Source organism: Marmota monax, unplaced genomic scaffold (genome assembly GCF_021218885.2).
Source record: "Marmota monax isolate L192 unplaced genomic scaffold, Marmota_monax_Labrador192_F-V1.1 WCK01_AAM20220418_F8-fsc00017, whole genome shotgun sequence".
Taxonomy (NCBI): domain Eukaryota; kingdom Metazoa; phylum Chordata; class Mammalia; order Rodentia; family Sciuridae; genus Marmota; species Marmota monax.
Genome location: NW_026695241.1, coordinates 6,821,260 through 6,841,269, shown reverse-complemented (window position 1 = coordinate 6,841,269; position 20,010 = coordinate 6,821,260). Strand labels below are relative to the sequence as shown.

Sequence of the window (20,010 nt, the reverse complement as noted above, 5' to 3'; positions counted from 1 at the left end):
CATAGAATTTGAGTAAAGCAGATTGTGCCCCATAATGTGGGACAGTCTTATCTAATGAGCTAAATTCTAGAATAAAACAAAAGAACAAACTTCTCCGAAACAATAGGATGGTCTGCCAGTAGACTGCCTTTGTACCTCATTTGCCACAGTGGCTCCTTCTGGTTCCCTAGTAGAGTGCCCTTGAACTTGAATTGTGACTCTTTCTTGGATCTCAAGTCTGCCAACTTTCCAAATCAGACTTTGGACTTGTAAAGCATCTAGAGTTATCTGAGTTCTTCACACACATGCAAGCAAGTGTGTGCATGCACACACACACACACACACACACACACCATTGTCTTTTTTCTCTGGAGGACTCTGATTAATACAGAATGGTATGAGAGTTGGGGGCATGGCCAATGGTTTGGTCATGGAATTGGAAGGAACATAATTAGAAAATTGGTGACAAGAAAGTCTGGGGAAAAGGTATGTGGACAGGCCTCTCTGAACATGAGAAACATGAGCATATTTATGTCCCATATAAATGTCACCAAAGGGTGACCTCAGCAGAGGGGATTTTAACACTCAGGTAGATAGGCTGACCTCTTCTGTGGACACCAGTTAGCCACTTTGCCTAGTCATTGCTGTCATTGTACGATATACTCATAAACAAGGGTGGCCTGGGCTGACCTGATGACCAGCAGCAGAGACCAACACTGGACCCCACATGGCACCAATTCCCCAGGTGATGGGCCATTATTCAGTGGCAGGCTGATTGCAGTCATGTCTTCTCTCATGGAAGGAACAGTCCTATTGTTGCTCTATTAGACATTGGTCTTACCAACTGCCCCACCATCCTGAAGCAGCTGCCTTGAGAGAATAGTGGAATGGCCTTTGGAAGACTCAGTTATAGCACCAGCAGGTGCTTACAGGGTGGGCAGGGTCTCTAGCTGGTCGTCTGTGCCCTGAGTCAACATCCAATATAGAAGGCTATTTCTCCCGTAGCCAGGATTCATGAGTCCAGGAATGAAGAGGTGGACATTATCGCCAGTGTGACTCATTCACAAAATGTTTGCTTCCTGTCCCCAGAGCCTTGTGCACGGCTGGCCTAGGGGTCTTAGTCCCACAGGGAGGAACGCTTCCACCAGGAGGCAGCAGGGATTCCATGGGGCTGAAGGTTAAGGCTACCACCCGGGCACTTTGCACTTCTCAAGCCTCTAAATGAGCAAAGTTGTGCCAGCTGGGGTGATGGATCCTGACTACCAACGGGACACTGGACAGCTGTTCCACGACAGAGGCAAAGACGGTTATGTCTGGAAGTCCTCTGGATTAGACAAAGGAAGGGGAGGGAAGGGAAGAGGATGGGAAAAGGAAAAACAGTAGAATGAATTGGACATGACTTTCCTGTGTTCACATGAACACACAACCTGTGTAGCTCCACACCAGGTACAACCGCAAGAATGGGAAGTTATACTTTGTGTATGTATAATAGGTCAAAATACATTCTATTGTCATGTATAACTAAAAAGAACAAATAAAAAAATTTGTAAAAGGTAGGTATATATGGGATGTGGGAGATTCCTTGGGCGTCTCTTAGTATTCACATGTCCTGTGATTAAAGAAATGGAAAACCATAGCTACCAATCCAGACAGGACAATCAACGGCCTAGACCCTTCAGGAATGAAGCTTTGGGTCCCCCCACCAGATAAAGAACCACCATCAACTGAGTGCAGTGGCACACAAGTAATCCCAGCTGTTCAGGAGGCTGAGGCACGAGGATCACAAGTTCAGTGTCGTTCTGGGCAACCTAGGGAGACCGTCTGAAAAAAGGGCTGGGGATATAGCTCAGTGGTAGAACAGCCCTGGGTTCAATCCCCAGTACCACACAAAAAAGAAAAGAAAAGAGGAAAGAAAGGAGGAAGGAAGGAAGGAAGGAAGGAAGGAAGGAAGGAAGGAAGGAAACTGTAATCATCTGAGGAACTTTGCTGAAATTAAAGGGAATATGAGCTGGGGTGCAGTGGTGCATGCCTGAAATCGCAGCAGCTCTGAAGGCTGAGGCAGGAGGATCTCAAGTACAAAGCCAGCCTCGGCAACTTATCGAGGCTCTAAGCAACTCAGGGATACCTTGTCTCAAATTTTTTATTTATTTATTTTTTACCACATGATCTCATTTATTTATAGAATCTAAAAATATTGAACTCTCTTGAGAAGAGAATGGTGGTTACCAGGGGTTGGGGCCAGCAAGTGGGAGTGGTCAGGGAAATGATTGTCAAGAGACACAAAATTTCAGTTTGATAAGAGGAATAAACCGAAAAGAACTACCGTATAACACGATGACAACAGTTAATAACAGAGTATAATCTACAGTGCCTGAAAATCATGGAGCAGATTTTAAGTGCTCTCACCACAAAAGACTTCTAAGTATATGAGGTCATGCATATGTTAATTAGCTTGATTTAGCAATTCCATGAGGTATACATATGTCATAACAAATAAATATATATAATTTTATCAATTAAGAAGCTTTTAAAAACATTTGAAAATCCCTATTCAGACTAGAAGGGGGGAATTTAGGCACCTCAATTATTTCCCAGGTTTTCCTGAGAGCACTGAGGGTACCCTGTCAGGTAGAGAGAGATCACTGTCCAGAAAAAGGCACTGGATAGGCCCAGAGAGGATCTGGTCACCCACATACACACAATACCTCAGGGACCACAGTACCAGGAGACGGGTGAGCTGACCTCACCAACAGAGCACAAGGAAATGATGAAAGAAATAAATAAAAATTGTATCTTCCCTTGGAGAGCAGGTGTAGTAGACACTGGGTTATATAGAGAATAAAATGTTTCTTGATTTTTCTTTTTTTATCTTTTATTTATTTTTATTTTTTAATTGGTTTTATTTTTTTTACATACACTACAGTGGAATGCATTACAATTCTTATTATACATATAGAGCACAATTTTTTTATATTTTGGTATATAAAAACCAAGAATCAATAAATGGGATAGAATCAAACTAAAAAGTTGTCTTCTCAGCAAAAGAAACAATCTGTGAGGTGAATAGAGAGCCTACATCCTGGGAGCAAATTTTTACCCCTCACACATCAGATAGAGCACTAATCTCTAGGGTATATATAAAGAACTCAAAAAGCTAAGCACCAAAAAAAACAACCCAATCAACAAATGGGCCAAGGACCTGAACAGACACTTCTCAGAAGAGGATATATAATCAATCAACAAATATATGAAAAAATGCTTGTCATCTCAAGCAATTAGAGAAATGCAAATCAAAACTACTCTAAGATATCATCTCACTCCAGTCAGAATGGCAGCTATTATAAGGACAAACAACAATAAATGTTGGCGAGGATGTGGGGAAAAAGGCACACTCATATATTGCTGGTGGAACTGCAAAAGGCACACTCATACATTAGCTGGTGGGTCAGCCAATATGGAAAGCAGTATGGAGATTCCTTGGAAATCTGGGAATGGAACCACCATTTGACCCAGCTATCCCTCTCCTCAGACTATACCCAAAGGACAGCATACTACAGGGACACAGCCACATCAATGTTTATAGCAGCACAATTCACAATAGCTAAACTGTGGAGCCAACCTAGATGCCCTTCAGTGGATGAATGTATAAAAAAATGTGGCATAGGGCTGGGGATGTGGCTCAAGCGGTAGCGCGCTCGCCTGGCATGCGTGCGGCCCAGGTTCGATCCTCAGCACCACATACAAAGATGTTGTGTCCGCCGAGAACTAAAAGATAAATATTAAAAAAATTCTCTCTCTCTCTCTCTCTCTCTCTCTCCCTCCCACTCTTTCTTTAAAAAAAAATGTGGCATATATACACAATGGAATTTTACTCAGCATTAAAAGAGAATAAACTCATGGCATTTGTAGGTAAATGGATGGCGTTGGAGAAGATAATGCTAAGTGAAGTTAGCCAATCCCAAAAAAGCAAATGCTGAATGTTTTCTTTGATATAAGGAGGCTGACTCATAGTGGGGTAGGGAGGGGGGAGCATGGGAGGAATAGATGAATTCTAGATAGGGAAGAAGGGTGGGAGGGAAAGGGAGGGGGCAGAGGATTAGCAAGGATGGTGGAATGTGATGGACATCATTATCCAAAGTACATGTATGAAGACACAAATTAGGTGTCAACATACTTTATATACAGAGATATGAAAAATTGTGGTATATATGTGTAATAAGAATTGTAATGCAAAAAAAAAAAGTACATGTATAATGATATGAATTGCCTTGTCTCAAATTTAAAGATTAAAAGGACTGGGGATGTGGCTCAGTGGATAAGTGTCCCTGGGTTCAATCCCTGGTACCAAAAAAAAAAAAGGGTGGTGGTGGTTGTGGTGGTAGTGGTGGTGAGGAGGGGTATATGAAATGGTAGTATAAGAGGGTATAAGAGGTATAGTATAAGAGGGTAGTTATAAACACGAGTTATGACCATGTGACCAGATACAAAAAATGAGGACTCTAATTGTCATTTTTCCCCATATTTTATTACAAATGTGTGTGTGTATAACTCCTCATCTCCCTTATCATGTAACATAAGATATATTAACTTTATATCATAAAACCTCGGTATTAATAACTTTGCGTCATGGTATTTAAGTTATAGGATATCAAGGAGAAGAACAAAGGTCATTCAAGTACTTTGGCTTCTTTCCTGGGAAAAGGGCTAGTTTGTTTTCAGTTGTACAGTTAGTTGTATCAAGTCAGGTGGGAATTATAACTTCATTATTGTCTTTACTTGGAGATTAGATATGGTTTAAGGAGATGCATGTGGGTACCAGGTTGACCAGGGGTGGGCTTGTGATAGCTCATTTTACATGCCCAACATAACTGGGCCACAGAGCCCAGGTATTTGCTCAACAGATTTTGGATGTTTCTATGTTTCTACAAAGGTATTTTTAGATGAGATTTATGTTTAAATTAGTAGATTTTTTAGAAAAGCAGATTTACCCTCTACAATGTGTATGACTCAATCAATCAGTTAAAAGCCAAAGAGAGCAAAGAATGTCCCCTCCCCCATCCTGAGCAAGAGGAAATTTTGCCAGCCAAAGGCCTTCAGACCTCATCTGCAGCATCAGCTCTTCCTGATTCACCAAAAGACTGCCTTTGAACTTGAATTGCTACTCTTCCCTGGGCCTCCAGCCTGCCAGTCTATCCTATCAAATTTTGACTTGTCAAGCCTCCACAATTTTGTGAACCAATTGTTTAAAACAAATCTCCGCAAAACCTTCCCTAATATGCTTGCCTAAGGTTATCCAGCCACTAAATGGTGGAACTGCTCAAAACCCCTCCCGTTCAGCTTTGCTAGTACAACAGGTAATGTCCATCTGAGGCCAATAGTGATAGCTTTTCCCACTTCTTCCTATCAAGTGACCATACTAGTTAGGGTGAACTGCCTGTGGAGCTAGCTGCTATAATAAACAAACCCCAAAAGTCCAAGGCTAACCACATTGGAAGTTCTACTTCTTGCATATGGAACAGTTTGACAAGGACGGCCCTGGCTGCCAGGCAACTCCCTCCATGTTGTCATTCAGAGATCCAGGATGCTAGAGGCTCTGCCACCTTCAACACAACTGCTGAGATCACCCTGGGACTTGACTCTAGTCCAGCCAGCCAGAAGGGCAAAGAACATGCTAGATCATGCATGGGAAGCTTCCATACTCACTACCCTGGAAAATTTGTTTTTTTCTTTTTCTTTAAGGCAAGCAGCTTACATGGTTTTACTGTGAAATTATCTTGTGTGTATGTATAATGTTTCTAATCTCTCTTTCATTTATGTCAAATTCCTTAAATTAACAAGGTACAAATTGAGAGGCAGGTGTATTTCTTAATGAATTAACCTAATTGATCGGAAGGGTTATTTTACTTGGTATTAACAGAGAAGGTTGGAGAAAAAGTTGGGGCTGAATTGTGAAGGCCATGAATGCCAGGCTACAGCTTGGCCCCTATCCCCTGGAAGGTCTCAGTTCTTCTCTCTTTCGTCTCTGCAGTAACATCTGGGAGTGATGGGGGCACCTGAGCATCCACCCACCACGCAGTGAAATTAGGCTACATGTTTCAGGTCACAGACTCAGGAGCAGCACCAACAGGCCTTGACTGCCACGGTCTGACTTGTAAGTGAATACGCTCTTCTCTGTGTCCTCAGAAAGACACTGAGCTACTCTGCTGACATTGACAGAAACCCGATTCCAAATCTGCAGAGCTAAAGACCAGACCCTGGCACCTGTTGCCTCCAGACAGGTATTGCCACCCCCGTCAGCCCCACTTCCCTGGTGACACTTGCTCTGTGGTGTCTACACAGGTCATGATAATATATACACCTAGCAGACCTCTCTCTACAAGCCGAGAAAGAGATCTTGTCAGAAGACTAGAACTTTCCTTAGGACATCTTCTTTCTGGAAGCACATGGGAAGGGGAAGCAGGGATAAACGACTGGAAGAAAATCCTAGAGACGCTGAGATCTTCACCTTGGAAGGGACCCCAGCAGCAGCTGATTTTCTACAATATAATGGGCTGAAAAAATACATCTCTGTAAGAATAAAGAAAAGCCTAACTGAGTGCAGCTGCCACCCTCACGATAATTAGATTTGGAGGATTATTGCTGAGATGAATGGAAGATATCATATGGTCACTGCTAGAAATATTTGCCATCCCTGTCTAACTACACGACTAGACACTAGAGTTCTTCGCAGACCCACATATGTTTGTTTTTAATTAAAACGTGCTTGAATGAACCGTTAGCTGCACTGAAATAATGAAGAAAAGCAACACAAGACAAACTGGCTAATTGACAACTCCAAACACTCCATTTTATACCCTTCAGTTATGTTAATGGAGATTTCCAATATGTTCTAGCTGAAATAATAATTACACAAACACAGTTACATAATAATCTAAGAGGTAGATAAAAATATAAATAATGACAGCAGCAAAACCCACAAATGGGTCAAAGGATTACATATTTATTCTCTCAGTTCCATTCCAACGAGTATTTATTGAGGGCTTATTGCTTATTAAGAGCCAGGCTCAGCCAGGCACTGTGGCACACGCCTGTAATCCCAGTGACTCGGGAGGCTGAGGCAGGAGAATTGCATATTCAAGGGCAGGCTGAACCACTTAGCAAGACCCCCAGCAACTTAGGGAGACTCTGTCTCTAAATAAAAAGAACTGGGGATGTAGCTCAGGGGTAAAGTACCCCTAGGTTCAATCCCCAGTCAGTACCAAGAGCCAGGTTTTCCTGGGCCTATTATGAGATCATCTTGGTGTTTTCAAATATGTGATTCTGTGTGAGGTTGCATGTCCTAGAGCATGGAGGTGCTATGCAGAGTATGTCACCAACCATGTGATGGAACAAAACAGGAAGTTCTTCAAAGGGAGAGACCATGATTTTAAGTCATTTCAAAAGCGAGTTTATGTGAAGGCAGAGAATCTGGCCAAGACCTTGACAAATTACATTGTATTCATTGCACACAAAACTGGAACAGCTGCCCGAAGGAAGATGTGTCCTGGGATTGTGTACACAGAGCAAGGCCAAAGGGCAGCCATATTCCAAGTAGACTGTAAACAGGGGGGTTGTTGGAAGGCTCTCCAAAGATCATGGCAGAATTTCAGCTGTGAGATAATCAGAATTCTGGCCAAAATTGGGAGTGATGGCAACTGTCAAATGTCTTTGGCTATTTTGTGAAGATTAATCCCTTGGCTGCATAGTCTCCAATGAATGGAGGAGAATAATTCAGAGTCACTGAACATCCCTGCTCTTAACTGGAGGGGCAGGATATCAATGGAGTAAATTAACTCCAATGCATTTAGAGTTTATTTACAACTAAACTGCAAAGCCTCCATCTCATCCATATTCAATCAGAAAAAATTTGTGGCTCATCCAAGACAAGATGGGAGCCAAATTTGGGGCAAGGCAAAGGGTGACATCATCTGAAAGGGCTGGAAATGAAGTGTAAATTTGAATATCATCTGTATATAAGTGATAATTAAAACTGTGAGACTCAATACGTGCCAAGAGAGAAAGTCAATAAAAATGAAGAACAACAGTGTCCCAAGCCACGAGTCACTTCTGAAATGGAGATTTTTTTTTTTTAAGTTGGTGGGGGTGAGATTTCCTTTCCAGATGAATGATCTCAGAAACAGACACAGATCACTTACGTGCAAGATGCCTAGAACCCTCTGCAGACAGCCTCTGAGTCACATGAACGCTGAGCGGAGTAGAGGGCTTTTCTGTGAGATTTGTATTTTCCAAGGAAATAGGAAGTCATTCCATTAGTTTGGGGAAGACGCCTTCCAGCAAATAGATCACTTTAGTAAATAAGGTGTAGGAGTATCAGCAATTCAAATTGACATTTGACTGTCCTTTTCAAGTCTGGTGTTAAATTTGGGCAGAAAACCCAAGTTACATTTGTCGGGCGCTGGATGATTTCACTCCTGCTATGAAGAATCAGGCGGAGCTCTGTTCTGAGCTGCAGAGATGAAGGAAGACGCGGCCTGAATCCTAGCAAATGCAGACCAGCCCGAGCGGAGGTATTCACCAAAAAGCATTTCCCCTAATCACTCCTCTAGAGATCTATGACTTAGGGTTCTTGTTATTTTGGACTAACGGCTCCCTTTTCAGTTCGTAGAGGAGTCCTGAAAACATTAAGTTCCTCAGTAGCTTGGGCTGATCCGGATGTGATCCTAACCAAGCACCCCATGATGGGTTGCTTGAGGGGAATTGTGACTCCCCCTCACCCCCATGGTCATTAGGATGGGACCTGATCGGTTATGGCTGCTGTCTTCAGAAGAGAAAATTAGGACACAGATGCACACAAAGAAGATGGGAAGACATGGGGGAAGGGGTCATCTGCAAGCCAAGGAGAGAGGCCTCAGAAGAAGTCAGCCCTGCTGACACTTGACCATAGACTCCCAGCGACCACAATTGTGAGAAAATAGATTTCTGTTACTTAAGCCACCCAATCTGGTATTTGTTATGGAAGCCTCAGCAAACTCACTCAGTGGGCAAAAGTTAGGCCAGCGCATGTGTTTTCCATGGTTGCTCCTGGTCTGCAATGTCTCCCCTCATTCTAGAAATAGATGCGCCCAATAGAATCACCTCTTGTCATTTTGACCAAGTAAACACACACACACACACACACACACACACACACACACACTCAAGTTCTGGGTTTTTCTCTCCTTGTTTCTAAATTGGAACCCAAAACACTTGGTTCCTAGCATTATCACAGTGGAAGTTGATTCTCAATAAATTAACACACACTTTCTCCTTTCCCTCTTTAATTCCCTCTACAATCATAAAATACTATGGTTCACAAATACTCTTTTTTTTTCCCTCAAAATAGCCTATTATGGTTTGCAGTTAGGCTGGTTTAGTCCCATACTATGTGGCTTTGGGCCAGTTACTTGAACTCACGGTTCCTTATAACTTGCTTCTGTGGGCTGTGAAAATTAAAATGTAGATGACAGTTGTCTAAAGACCTTGGCAGAGGGCCTGGCACAGGGTAGGAGTTCAGTGCAAGTTGCTTTCATCCTGCTAAAGCATGAGCCACTTACACAGAAATGTTTATTGCATTGGATATTATACTCATTTATTTATTTATGTTCCTTCTCATTCTAAAAGGATTTTAGGCAGCTCATAAAAATATTTCTAGAATAAATTAGTCCTGGTAAGGAAGAAATAGTGTGAAGTAGTAGGAACAATCACCAACCACTTTCCCAGAGCAAATTCAAAAGGGAGTTCATTGGGCTTATTCCTCCAGTACCCTGTAGTTGCATGTCCCCAAAATGCAGGAGCCACATTTTTCTGGAGAGATCAAGATGAAGTGAATTTCCAGTGTGTAGCTCCTTCATGATTTAACTTCACCCAAAAGTATATTTAAAGTAACCCTGAGTATGGGTGATATTATGGTTTGGATGTGAGGTGTACCCCAAAAACTCATGTGTGAGACAATGCAAGAATGTTCAGAGGAGAAATGACTGGGTTGTGAGAGTCTAAACCCAATTAGTGAATTAATTCTCTGATGGGATTAACTGAGTAGTGACTGGAGGTGGGTAGGATGTGGCTGGAGAAGGCAGGCATTGGGGCCATGCCTTGAGGTATATGTATTTGTATCGGGTGAGTGGAGTCTCTCTCCACTTCCTGATCATCGTGTGAGCTGCTTCCCTCCACCACACTCTTCCATCATGATGTTCAAGTTCATCTCAAGCCCCGAGGAACGGAGGCTGCTGTCTATGGGACAGACCTCTGAAACCATGAGCCCTCAAATAAGCTTTCCTCCTCTACAATTGTTCTGGTTTTTAACAGCAAAAGAAAAAAAAAAAAAGCTGGCTAAAACAGATGAGCCAACCATCCTTGTTCTGCTTCTTCAACTTCTTTAAAAATGTAAGATGTGCAGAAAAATACAGACTGTGAAAATCAAACCCCCATATCTACCACCCAGAATTAGAAACCATTCACACTCCACTGCATCTTCTTCCAGTATTTTCTTAAAGAAATAAAACACTATAGCTAAGGTCCTGCTGAACCACTAACACAGAGGCACCTCTATTGAGCAGAATGGATCCTTCCAGAATCTTTAAAGGTTCACGTACATAGAGAAGGTAGTGCTGTAGGTTTGTGTGTTTCATGCCATACATGGTGGGTGGCGTCAGGGCAGATCCCATGGTGTGCCAAGCTCTTCGGAGATGGGGACTCACTGTTAACATGGATCTCACTGGTCCCCTGGAGGGCTTAGGATAAACTCTGTCCTCCTGCCAAATTAATACATTGAAGTTCAAATTTCCAGTACCTCAGAATGGGACAGCATTTGGAGACAGGGTCTTTAAAGAGGTAATTGGGTTAAAATGAGGCCACGAGGGTGGGTCCACATAATGGTGTCCTTATAAGAAGGGGAGATACAGGAAAGACAGTGGAATGAATCAGATAGACCTTTTCTATGTTCATATAATGAATATATGACCAGTGTAACTCTGCATCATGCACAACCACAAAAATGGGAAGTGATATTCCCCATATGTTTATATGTCAAAATACATTTTATTGTCGTATATAACTAAAAAGAACAAATTAAAAAATTTTAAAAAAAGAAAGAAGGGGAGATCAGATACTACACTTGATCTTAGCCAAAAGGCCGAGAAGCGATAGAAGGGGAGATCAGAACACAGACATACACAGAGGAAGACCATGTGAAGGAAGAAAGGCCTCAGAAGAAACCAACCCTGCTGACGACACCTCAGCCTTTTAAACTCCAGAGCTGTGAGAAAATAGATTTCAGTCGCACAAGCCACTTGATCTATGGGACTTCAGTATGGCTTCCCTAGCAAAGTAGGCCGGGCAACGAAGGACACGATTTTAGCCATTCTCCTCATGGTGGCCGTTTAGATGGAAACTAAGCACCACTGCATGTCCTTGCATGTAGCTCCTTGTGCCCACCGGTGGAAGCCTCTCTAAGGTAAGTACCTAGAATTGGAATTGTTGTCTTATGGGGGATGCACATTTTCAAATTCACGAGATGCTGCCAAATGGCTCTCTAAAGTGTCTGTATCAATTTACACTCTACTCTCAACGACGGTAAAGGAAAGTTCCAGTCGCCTCACCGCCTAGCCAATACTCGATATTCTCAGACTTGAAGATGTCTGCCAGTATAATTGGCAAAAGTCTTGTTGTTTCAACTGCATTTCCCTAATTATGTGTGAAGTTGAATACTTTTTAATACACACATTGCCCACTCTTATTTTCTGTTCTGTGAATTCTGTTTACATCCTTGTTTTTCCTTTGGGTTGCATATCTTTTTCTACCTGATTTGTGGGAATTCAATCCATTCTAGATAATAATCCTCATTCTGCTAGATAGTTTGTAAATACCTTCTCCCGGGCCACTGCTCATCTTTTAATCTTGTTCATGTGTTATTTTGACAAGAAGTTTTTAATTAGGTATGATCAGATGTACCTCTAATTAAAGTTTGCATTTTTTTGTGTTGTCATAAAGAAAACCTTTTCTTTCCAAATTCATGGAGATGTTTTCTTATCATTTCTTTGCATAGTCTTAGGGTATTTTCCCCCGTATTTAGGTCTTTAGTACATCTTTAATTTATTTCCATGATGGAGATAGGTAAGAATTTTCCTTCTTTTTGTTAAATGGTCCCAACACCATTTACTGAAATATCAAACACTCTAATCATTTTTTTTTTAAATCCAGTAAAGCACCCATAGACTCTCTCTTTTTAAGTAGTATAATTTCCCGATAAATCCTCTATAATGCATTAGGACAAAAAAAATGGTCCCCCTAGGTAAGTAAATAAGCTGACTGAAATGGGTACTTGGGTATGAGCCAAGCAAATGCTAGAGGTCGTCTGCCAAAAACTGGTTTTGATATTGGGAGAGTTGACATTAAGCTGTTCTTCCTGACAGTCACAGGGTAGCAGGGCCAGGTGTCTTTCAAGGCCACTCTGAGCTTGTAATGATCAAACTGTGTCAGTGGCACTTAGGAGAAGATTGGCCTCTTATTGTCCCCGTAAAGGGAACATGCTTCCTGCCCACCAGAGTAGTGGCCCCTGCACAGAAATCTCTGGAATCACACACTGAAGCCAGCTGCAGGGTTTGTCTCTGAGGAGGGGACAGGGATATTGTTGGGAGGCTAATTTTTTTTAGCAAATTCCTTCTTTTGCTGTTCCTCTTTGACTCTATGCCTATGTTACTGATTCAAAATAATAATTTGTGAGCTGGGGCTGTGGCTCAGTGGTACAGCACTTGCCTAGCATGTGTGAGGCACTGGGTTCCATTCTCAGCACCATATAAAAATAAAAAAAATGAATAAAATAAAGGTCCACCAACAACTAAAATATAAATAATAATAATAATTTGTTTTAAAGAAAAAATAAACAAACCCCAAACAATAAACTCCAAATTCCAATATGTCACTAAGATTCAAAAGAAGAATGGGGGTGTAGTGGGGGGAATCCCTATGGCTTTCTGCTTAAAAAAGAAATATAGAAAATGAGAACTTTTGCTGGGGTGTAGTGGTCATTCACAGAGAAATCACAATTCACCTTCATTATTTGAATAATTTAGTCACCAAATGCTTAGTTCAAATTAGGCCTTTCTCAGAAGACCAACATGGGAAACAGATGAAATAAAGTGTCCTGTTGAAAGTAGGGATTCCCAGGGGGCTGCTGTGGGGTCCTCCCAGGACTTTCCCTTGAAACCCTTCCTTTAAAATCAATGCATTTGAAAGTTCGAGATAAGTCATAATTATCTTTGGCACTTTTTCATGTAGTAATAGTAGATCCTCCACTCCAAAATTCACAACTTTATGGATTTGCTCATCCTGCAACCATTTCTCGAGCATCTGTTTTCCAGGCCTTGCAGTGGATACCAAGAAGGAGGAGGTGACTTGGAGATGGTGAGCTCTGGGCACAAGTTTGAAGTGTGGGTAGGAGATCATGGAAAGTCAGGCGGCATGCCAAGGCCAGCAGACTTCAGGAGGAGGCCAACATGGGAAACATGCAGGTGGCTTGGGGGTGCTCCATGTGGTGGGATTCCCAGGGCCCCTGTTGCCTGCAGCCCATGAGGAAGGGCGGGAAGGAGTTAGTTGTCCTTGCCTGGTGGGCCTTCCCGAGTCTGGACTTGGAAGTCCACGGGAAACTGATTGAAGGGTTTAAGCTGTAGATTGGCACAGTCACATTTGTGTTTGGAATGATCCTCGGGTTGGAGGATTGAAGTGGGATAGGATTAAGCAAAAAACACTGTGTAGGAGATCGCCACAGCCATCCAGGGAGGAGGTGATGAGGAACTGGGCTCCAAATTGGGTGGTGGAGATGAAGCAGAGCAGAAGAAGGCAGGATTAACAGGGTCCTGGTGGGAGGAGGAGAAGGGAAGTGTCTAGGGGATTCCTAGAGTTTGGGGTTGAAAATGGATGGGAGTGGATGGGTAGTGCCCTTCAGTCAAGCAAGGAAGAGGGGATTGAGGGTCTGGGGCAACAGAGGACGGCCTGCATCCGGGGAAGGCTTTGTTCCATGTACCCTTAAGACATCAAGGTGGAACTGCCCAGTGGGCAACTAGATATTCAGTCATGGAGCTCAGGAGGGAGGTCCAGGATGGAGGGCAGCTGTGGAGGCCATCCTCGGTAACAGGATAATGGTGGCCAAGAAGGAACTTGAGACCCCTGGGAAAACCTGAACAGTGAGAACAGAAGGGTGCCAAGCAGGCAGCAAAACGGCCCCATGAGGTGGTTTGGTGGAGAAGAAGGAAGAGAGTCATGGAAGCAGGAATCAAAGAAACTAAGGAAAAAGGATTGAGGATGCAAAGAATTCCCAGGATCAAACACTGTGCAGAGAAGGAACCGAAGGATCAGAAGACCTACTGGACATGGCAAGTAGCAGTTCTGTGGGAGACCAACCTTTCACATGACTGAGTCACACTCCCCGGCTGGGTGCTGAGGCGCTCAGTCACAGAAATGTGGCAGAGCTTTCCCCACCCTTCTTGGGTTTGAGGGTCGGTGTCTCGTGCATGGGTGTGTCTTGCTACAGCCCCATGGGTGAAGCTACGCTTACCTGTTCCTTTGTAATATAACCCCTTGCCCTGTTTAGGGTAGAATCTTCCATGGAAGTACCTTGTGTGTGTCCCCTTCTCTTACTGTGCCCTTGGGTGTGGCCCACCCAGGTGTCAGTCAACCTGCTGACAGTGGACATCATGAAGATAATAGACTCAGCCCCCCCTGAAACCTGACCCCTTGCCTCATTTGAATAGCTTCTCCTCAATAAAAGGGGTCAGCGTGTGCTCTCGCTCTCTCTCTTCCTGCGGACCCTCAAGGTCAGAGGAGCCGTCACAGCGACCCCAAAGAAAAAGGTATTTGTGTCTCTTGTGTAGTTATTTTGCGCAGCCCAGTCAGCCCAGTTCAACTGGAGTGACCCCTGAGCCTTTTAGTCGCAAGAACAGAAACCCGGCACAGTTCAGTGGGAATAACAATGAAAAGCATGTCCCTGAGACATGGGCTGGGGGTGACAGGCGAGTGAGCACCTCCATGTGAACCTGCCTTGGGATTCTGGTGGACACACATTGAGAAGTCAAATGACTTTCACACTGATCCATCTTTGGGGACATGAAGGACAACTTGGTAAAGGAAATGGAGTCTGCAAATTTAGCACATGTCTATGCAGACCCAGTTGTTTTTGGTAGAGACAGGCCCTGAAATTGAAGGAAGACCAAAAATGAGTTCTTTATTGATAGAGAGGGAAGTGTCACTGGGCTTTCCCAGAACATAGAACTGTCCCCCAAATAATTCTGAGTCTGTAGTCACCAGACATCCTTCGGCTTCATAATTAATCTTTGCCTGGTGATTATTTTAAAGTCATGCATATTTTTTGAAGTTTGAAAATATGTACAAGATAGAAAAAATAAAATAGTCCAGAGCCAACATTCTCCCCTCTAAACCTCCTCCACCTGAAACCACATCCCAAAGCCAACCGCTCGACCACAGCTGCTTTGGTTTCTACCAGTGGCTACCTCTCAAGTCTCAAATAGTGTGCTGAGACCCCTTTACAATGCTCTTCCTCTGATCTTTCTTCCTTCATTCTCTCACTCAAAACACTCCCTGGAAAACATCTGCCTCAGAGTCTATTTCCCAAGGAGCCATTCCTACAACCACACTTGATTTCATACCCAGAATGGTAACGTACACACACACACACACACACACACACACACACACAAAGGTCAAGTGTATACAGGAGATCCTGGATTTTTGTGGGAGGCTGCTGCTGTTGCATGGGCCGGGGATGGGATGAGGAATGGGGTACAGTTCCAGGGGAGGCAGGAAGGGCTGGAATTGAGGGGACCAAGGGATGGGAGCCCAAGCTGAGCTTAGTCAGGAGGCTGGAGAAGTAGGAATGACAGCCATGACTCTGTATTTGCTTGGGAAGAAGAGCATTCTATTTGTGAATCAGGCTTTTCTTTCTATTGTACAAGTTCCTGGAGACCCTGATGAAGGGGAGGGGAAAGGGAAGGGACCTGGATCTGAACCGAAACAAGGACCACAATGACAACACTTTATGAAATGATCTGATTGGTGAGTGTGTTTGCCACCAGTCACTTAATTTTAAATTCCTATTAGTTGAAACTAGAATCAGTTTATGCAGAACCTATGCTATAGAAAGGGGTTTAGGACGGGAGCTCAATATTTCCAAGGACAAGCCTGGCATTTCTGAGACCAGAATTATTGATATGTCAATTCTTGCCAAGTTAGTTAAATTTAGTTCGGCTTAATTTAGAATGAGAAAAAAGCCCCCAAACAGTAATAAATTAAACAAGATCGTGTGTCTACTGTACACCAAGCCTGGCAATGAGCAGAGGCTGCCTGGTCATTTTGTACTTATCAGGAATCCAGGGTCCATCTGTGTTGCTGGTCCACTAATCTCAATGAGGGACACTTTCATAGTCTTAAATGGCTGCTAGAGTTTCAGCCTTTGCATTCCCCAAAGAGGAAGGAAAACAGGAGAAGGGCACGGCCAGAGTGAGCTACAAGGAAAGTAGGTGGCCACGTGCCCAGCAACCTGGAAATTTCAGGGTTGCTTCCTGCTTGGAGCTTTGCTTCCTAGACATTTCCATTCAGGCAACTCCCCATCAAGTAGCTCAAACTACACGTGTCCGTATATGACCCACCACTGATAAAGGTGAGCAAAACTACATCTAGAGGGACCAATTCCAAAAGAACAAAATTGTAGGAGCTATATTTTGTTTTTCATTCAAAAATGAAACTTGAATCCCACAGGAAAATCTATGACCTTTTAGTTTAGATGACCAACTTGGAGGGGCATGTGACCCACCAACTCAGAGTGTGGGCTGCAGATTTGGTCCCGTCTTGCTGGCTATGTGACTTAGGCACACAACGTACGAGCTCTGACCCTTGGCCTCCACATCTGGAGCACTCCCCTCAGAACAGTCGATGGAAGATTACGGAAGATTAGACAAAACAATCATGTAAAGCCACTGGTACGGTGACCAACATGTGGCAGGCAAAAAGTAAATGTGACCTATCACAATAGTTCTTAACTGTTACTGTTATTTATTATTACGGTTTACGTATCATGATTTGGTGCTGTTTTCAGGTTGCTAAAACCTTACTGCGTGGGCCTTTGTGAGAAGTAGTTCCATGTTGTCAACTTTGGAATTTTTCACTCTGAAAGTATGTCTCACCCCTAGTTTCCTCTTTTCCTTGGCAGACCCAGTTGTGGAGGTCCCAGCAGGCCCAGGAGAGGTCGTGTGTGAATCAAAACCAAGCCACCGTCCTTTTGGTAAATATTTATCCCACACTAGGCAAAGGCCAGCCGTTCCAGTAGAGCAGATATGGTTTCCAGATCCAATCAGCTCAGAGGTCAGTGTAGCAGCCCACCCTACGACCGCTGCCTTGTAACAGTAGACCTGTCACAGTCTGTGGATATGACACTTACACCTTGGAGAGGTGACCAAGGAAAGAACTTGTCCTTTGGGAACTAAATTGTGTTCACCTCAATCTTCCCTTTCTTTCCCATGCCTGGATTTCTTTCTGTTGTCTCGTTTTATCTTTGCTTTCTTTTTCTACACAATTCTTCTTCTTTTTTTTTTAACATATTAAATAAGTAACATATGCTAACGTAGAAAACACAGGAAAGCAGAGAGATGGGAAACAAACAAATAGGTATCCCCTCCATCTTTGGGTGCCTCCTTCCAGAAACCTGCATGCATGACTTTTGTTTCACGGAGATAAGCTACACCAGTGGTTCTTCTCCACAGAGTGATCTTGCCCCAGCATAGGACATTGAGCGACTTCTGCAGACATTTTGGTTTGTCAAAACTGGGGCAGGTGGTGCTACTGGCACCTAGTGGCAGAGACAGTGGATGCTGCCAAGCATCCTACAGTGCACAGGACAGCCCCCATCCAGAAATTCTCTAGCCCCTACATGCATACCCATGTTAATAGCAGCACAATTCACAACAGCCAAACTATGGAGCCAGCCTAGGTGTCCTTCATGGGTGAATGGATAAAGAAAATGTGGTGTATATACACAAGGGAGTTTTACTCAGCCATAAAGAAAAATGAAATTATGGCTTTTGCAGGAAAATGGATGGAACTAGAGACCATTATGTTAAGCAAAATAAGTCAAACTCAGAAGGTCAAGGGTCATGTGTTTACTCTCCTATGTGGAAGCTAGAGAGGAAAAAGGAAAACAAAGGTGGGGGTGGATCTCCTAAAAATTAAAGGGAGTTCATCAGGGGAAAGGGTCTAAGGGATGGGAGGTAGAAAGGGAGGGGGGAAATGCTGGGGAGAGATATTGGCCAAATTATATTGTTATAGTGTGTGCATGTGTGAATATGTAACAACAAATCCCATCAATGTGTACAACTATAATGCACCAGTAAAAAAAAATGAGGGAGGAAAAAGAAAAAAAAAAAAAAGAAACTACTTATCCCCAAATGCTAAAAGAGCCAAAATTAGAAAATTCTGGTCTGAAATTCTGGTCTTCACTAGAGTTCAGCAAACTATACGTCCCATCCCCACGAGGTGTCTGTTTTTTTAAAAGTATAAATAAAGCTATATTGGAACACAGTGACATCCATTCATTTACCTATTGAAACATGGCTGCTCTTGCCATACCAGGCAGTTGAGTAGTGGTAGGAGAGACATTGACCACAAACTGAGTGAGTATTAGCCACATACTCAATTTTGATTTGTTAGTAGCTACATTTTTAAAAATGTTTGGTGAAGCAGGGGACATTAATTTGAATGTGTCCACTATCATAATTTCTACCTTTGCAATCAATATAAAAATTATTGAGCCATTTTATGTTCTCTTGTCTTCCCCATATTGAGTCTTCATTTTTAGCACTTTCAGTGTGGACTAGCCACATTTCAAGTTCTCACGTGCCTAGTGGCTAAGTATTAGACAAGGCAGGTCTACACTATGGTGAACTGCTTTTTTCACTTAATGTAAATAAAAGTCTTTTCACGTCCACTGATACATATTTGTGTATCACTTTTAAATGGCTCAATCTATTTGAAAGATCCCCATTTCCAGATACTTCTATCGTTTCTGAGCTTCATAATTATGAACTGTGCTGGCATAAATATTCTTATACTAAACTTTAGGTCCCACTTTAATGATTTCCTTAGGATAAATTTCCAGATGTGGACCAACAAGCACATAAACATTTTTAAGCCTTTAAACATATATTGTTTAATAAAAATATCTCATCTTCAAGATTATTATGAGGATTAAGTGAGCTAATATACATAAATTAGTACAGCTATATCAAGTAAGATTAATAAAACATCAAACAGCAGCGACTGGCATGTAAAGGCACTCTATAAATGCCATCTATTGTTATTATTAGTACCAATCCTGAATTTGTCTTCAGCAACGTTCTAATTTAGACTCCCATGAACACTGTTGAAGAATGCCTGTTTCTGTGTGTTTCTAATACTACTAGTCTCTCTAATACTCTCTCTAATACTATAGGTCTTATAACTTTTACAAATTTCCTATGAGAAATCGGCTTCTCAATACTGTCAGTTTATTCTGACTGTAGACTGTTAGTTTTCTTCTAGTTAGGATTATTTTTTCTTGGGCAGATGAGTCACAAGTTTGCTCTGTATCCACACATACATAGAGGGGGACCATTTTTCACTGAAATGTTCAGGACAGTTACATCAGTCACCTTTCACTAGGTTATGCCATTATAACAAATGACCCCAAAAGATCAGTGGCTTTCTACACTCAGAACATATTCCCAAGTCATGTTACATGTGAGAACTCAACTCAGGTTGAGTGCCTTTAGGGACATGTCATTCCCTTGGCAGTGGGACAGGAACAAATGAGCAAGAGTGAAGTCTGCAGTCTCTGCTCCTACCACCAGGTCTCTTCTGCTCACATATCATTGGCCAAGTCATGGTGCCAAGCCCAATGTCGATGGGGCAGGGAAGCTTATTCCTCCCAGAAGAGACACTGAAGTCACAGTC

General features: G+C 42.7%; 1 pseudogene; it reads right to left on the bottom strand.

The window, feature by feature from the left end:
• Positions 1-10,987: 10,987 nt before the first annotated feature.
• Positions 10,988-11,161, bottom strand: LOC124090496 (U2 spliceosomal RNA; annotated as a pseudogene).
• Positions 11,162-20,010: the final 8,849 nt, after the last annotated feature.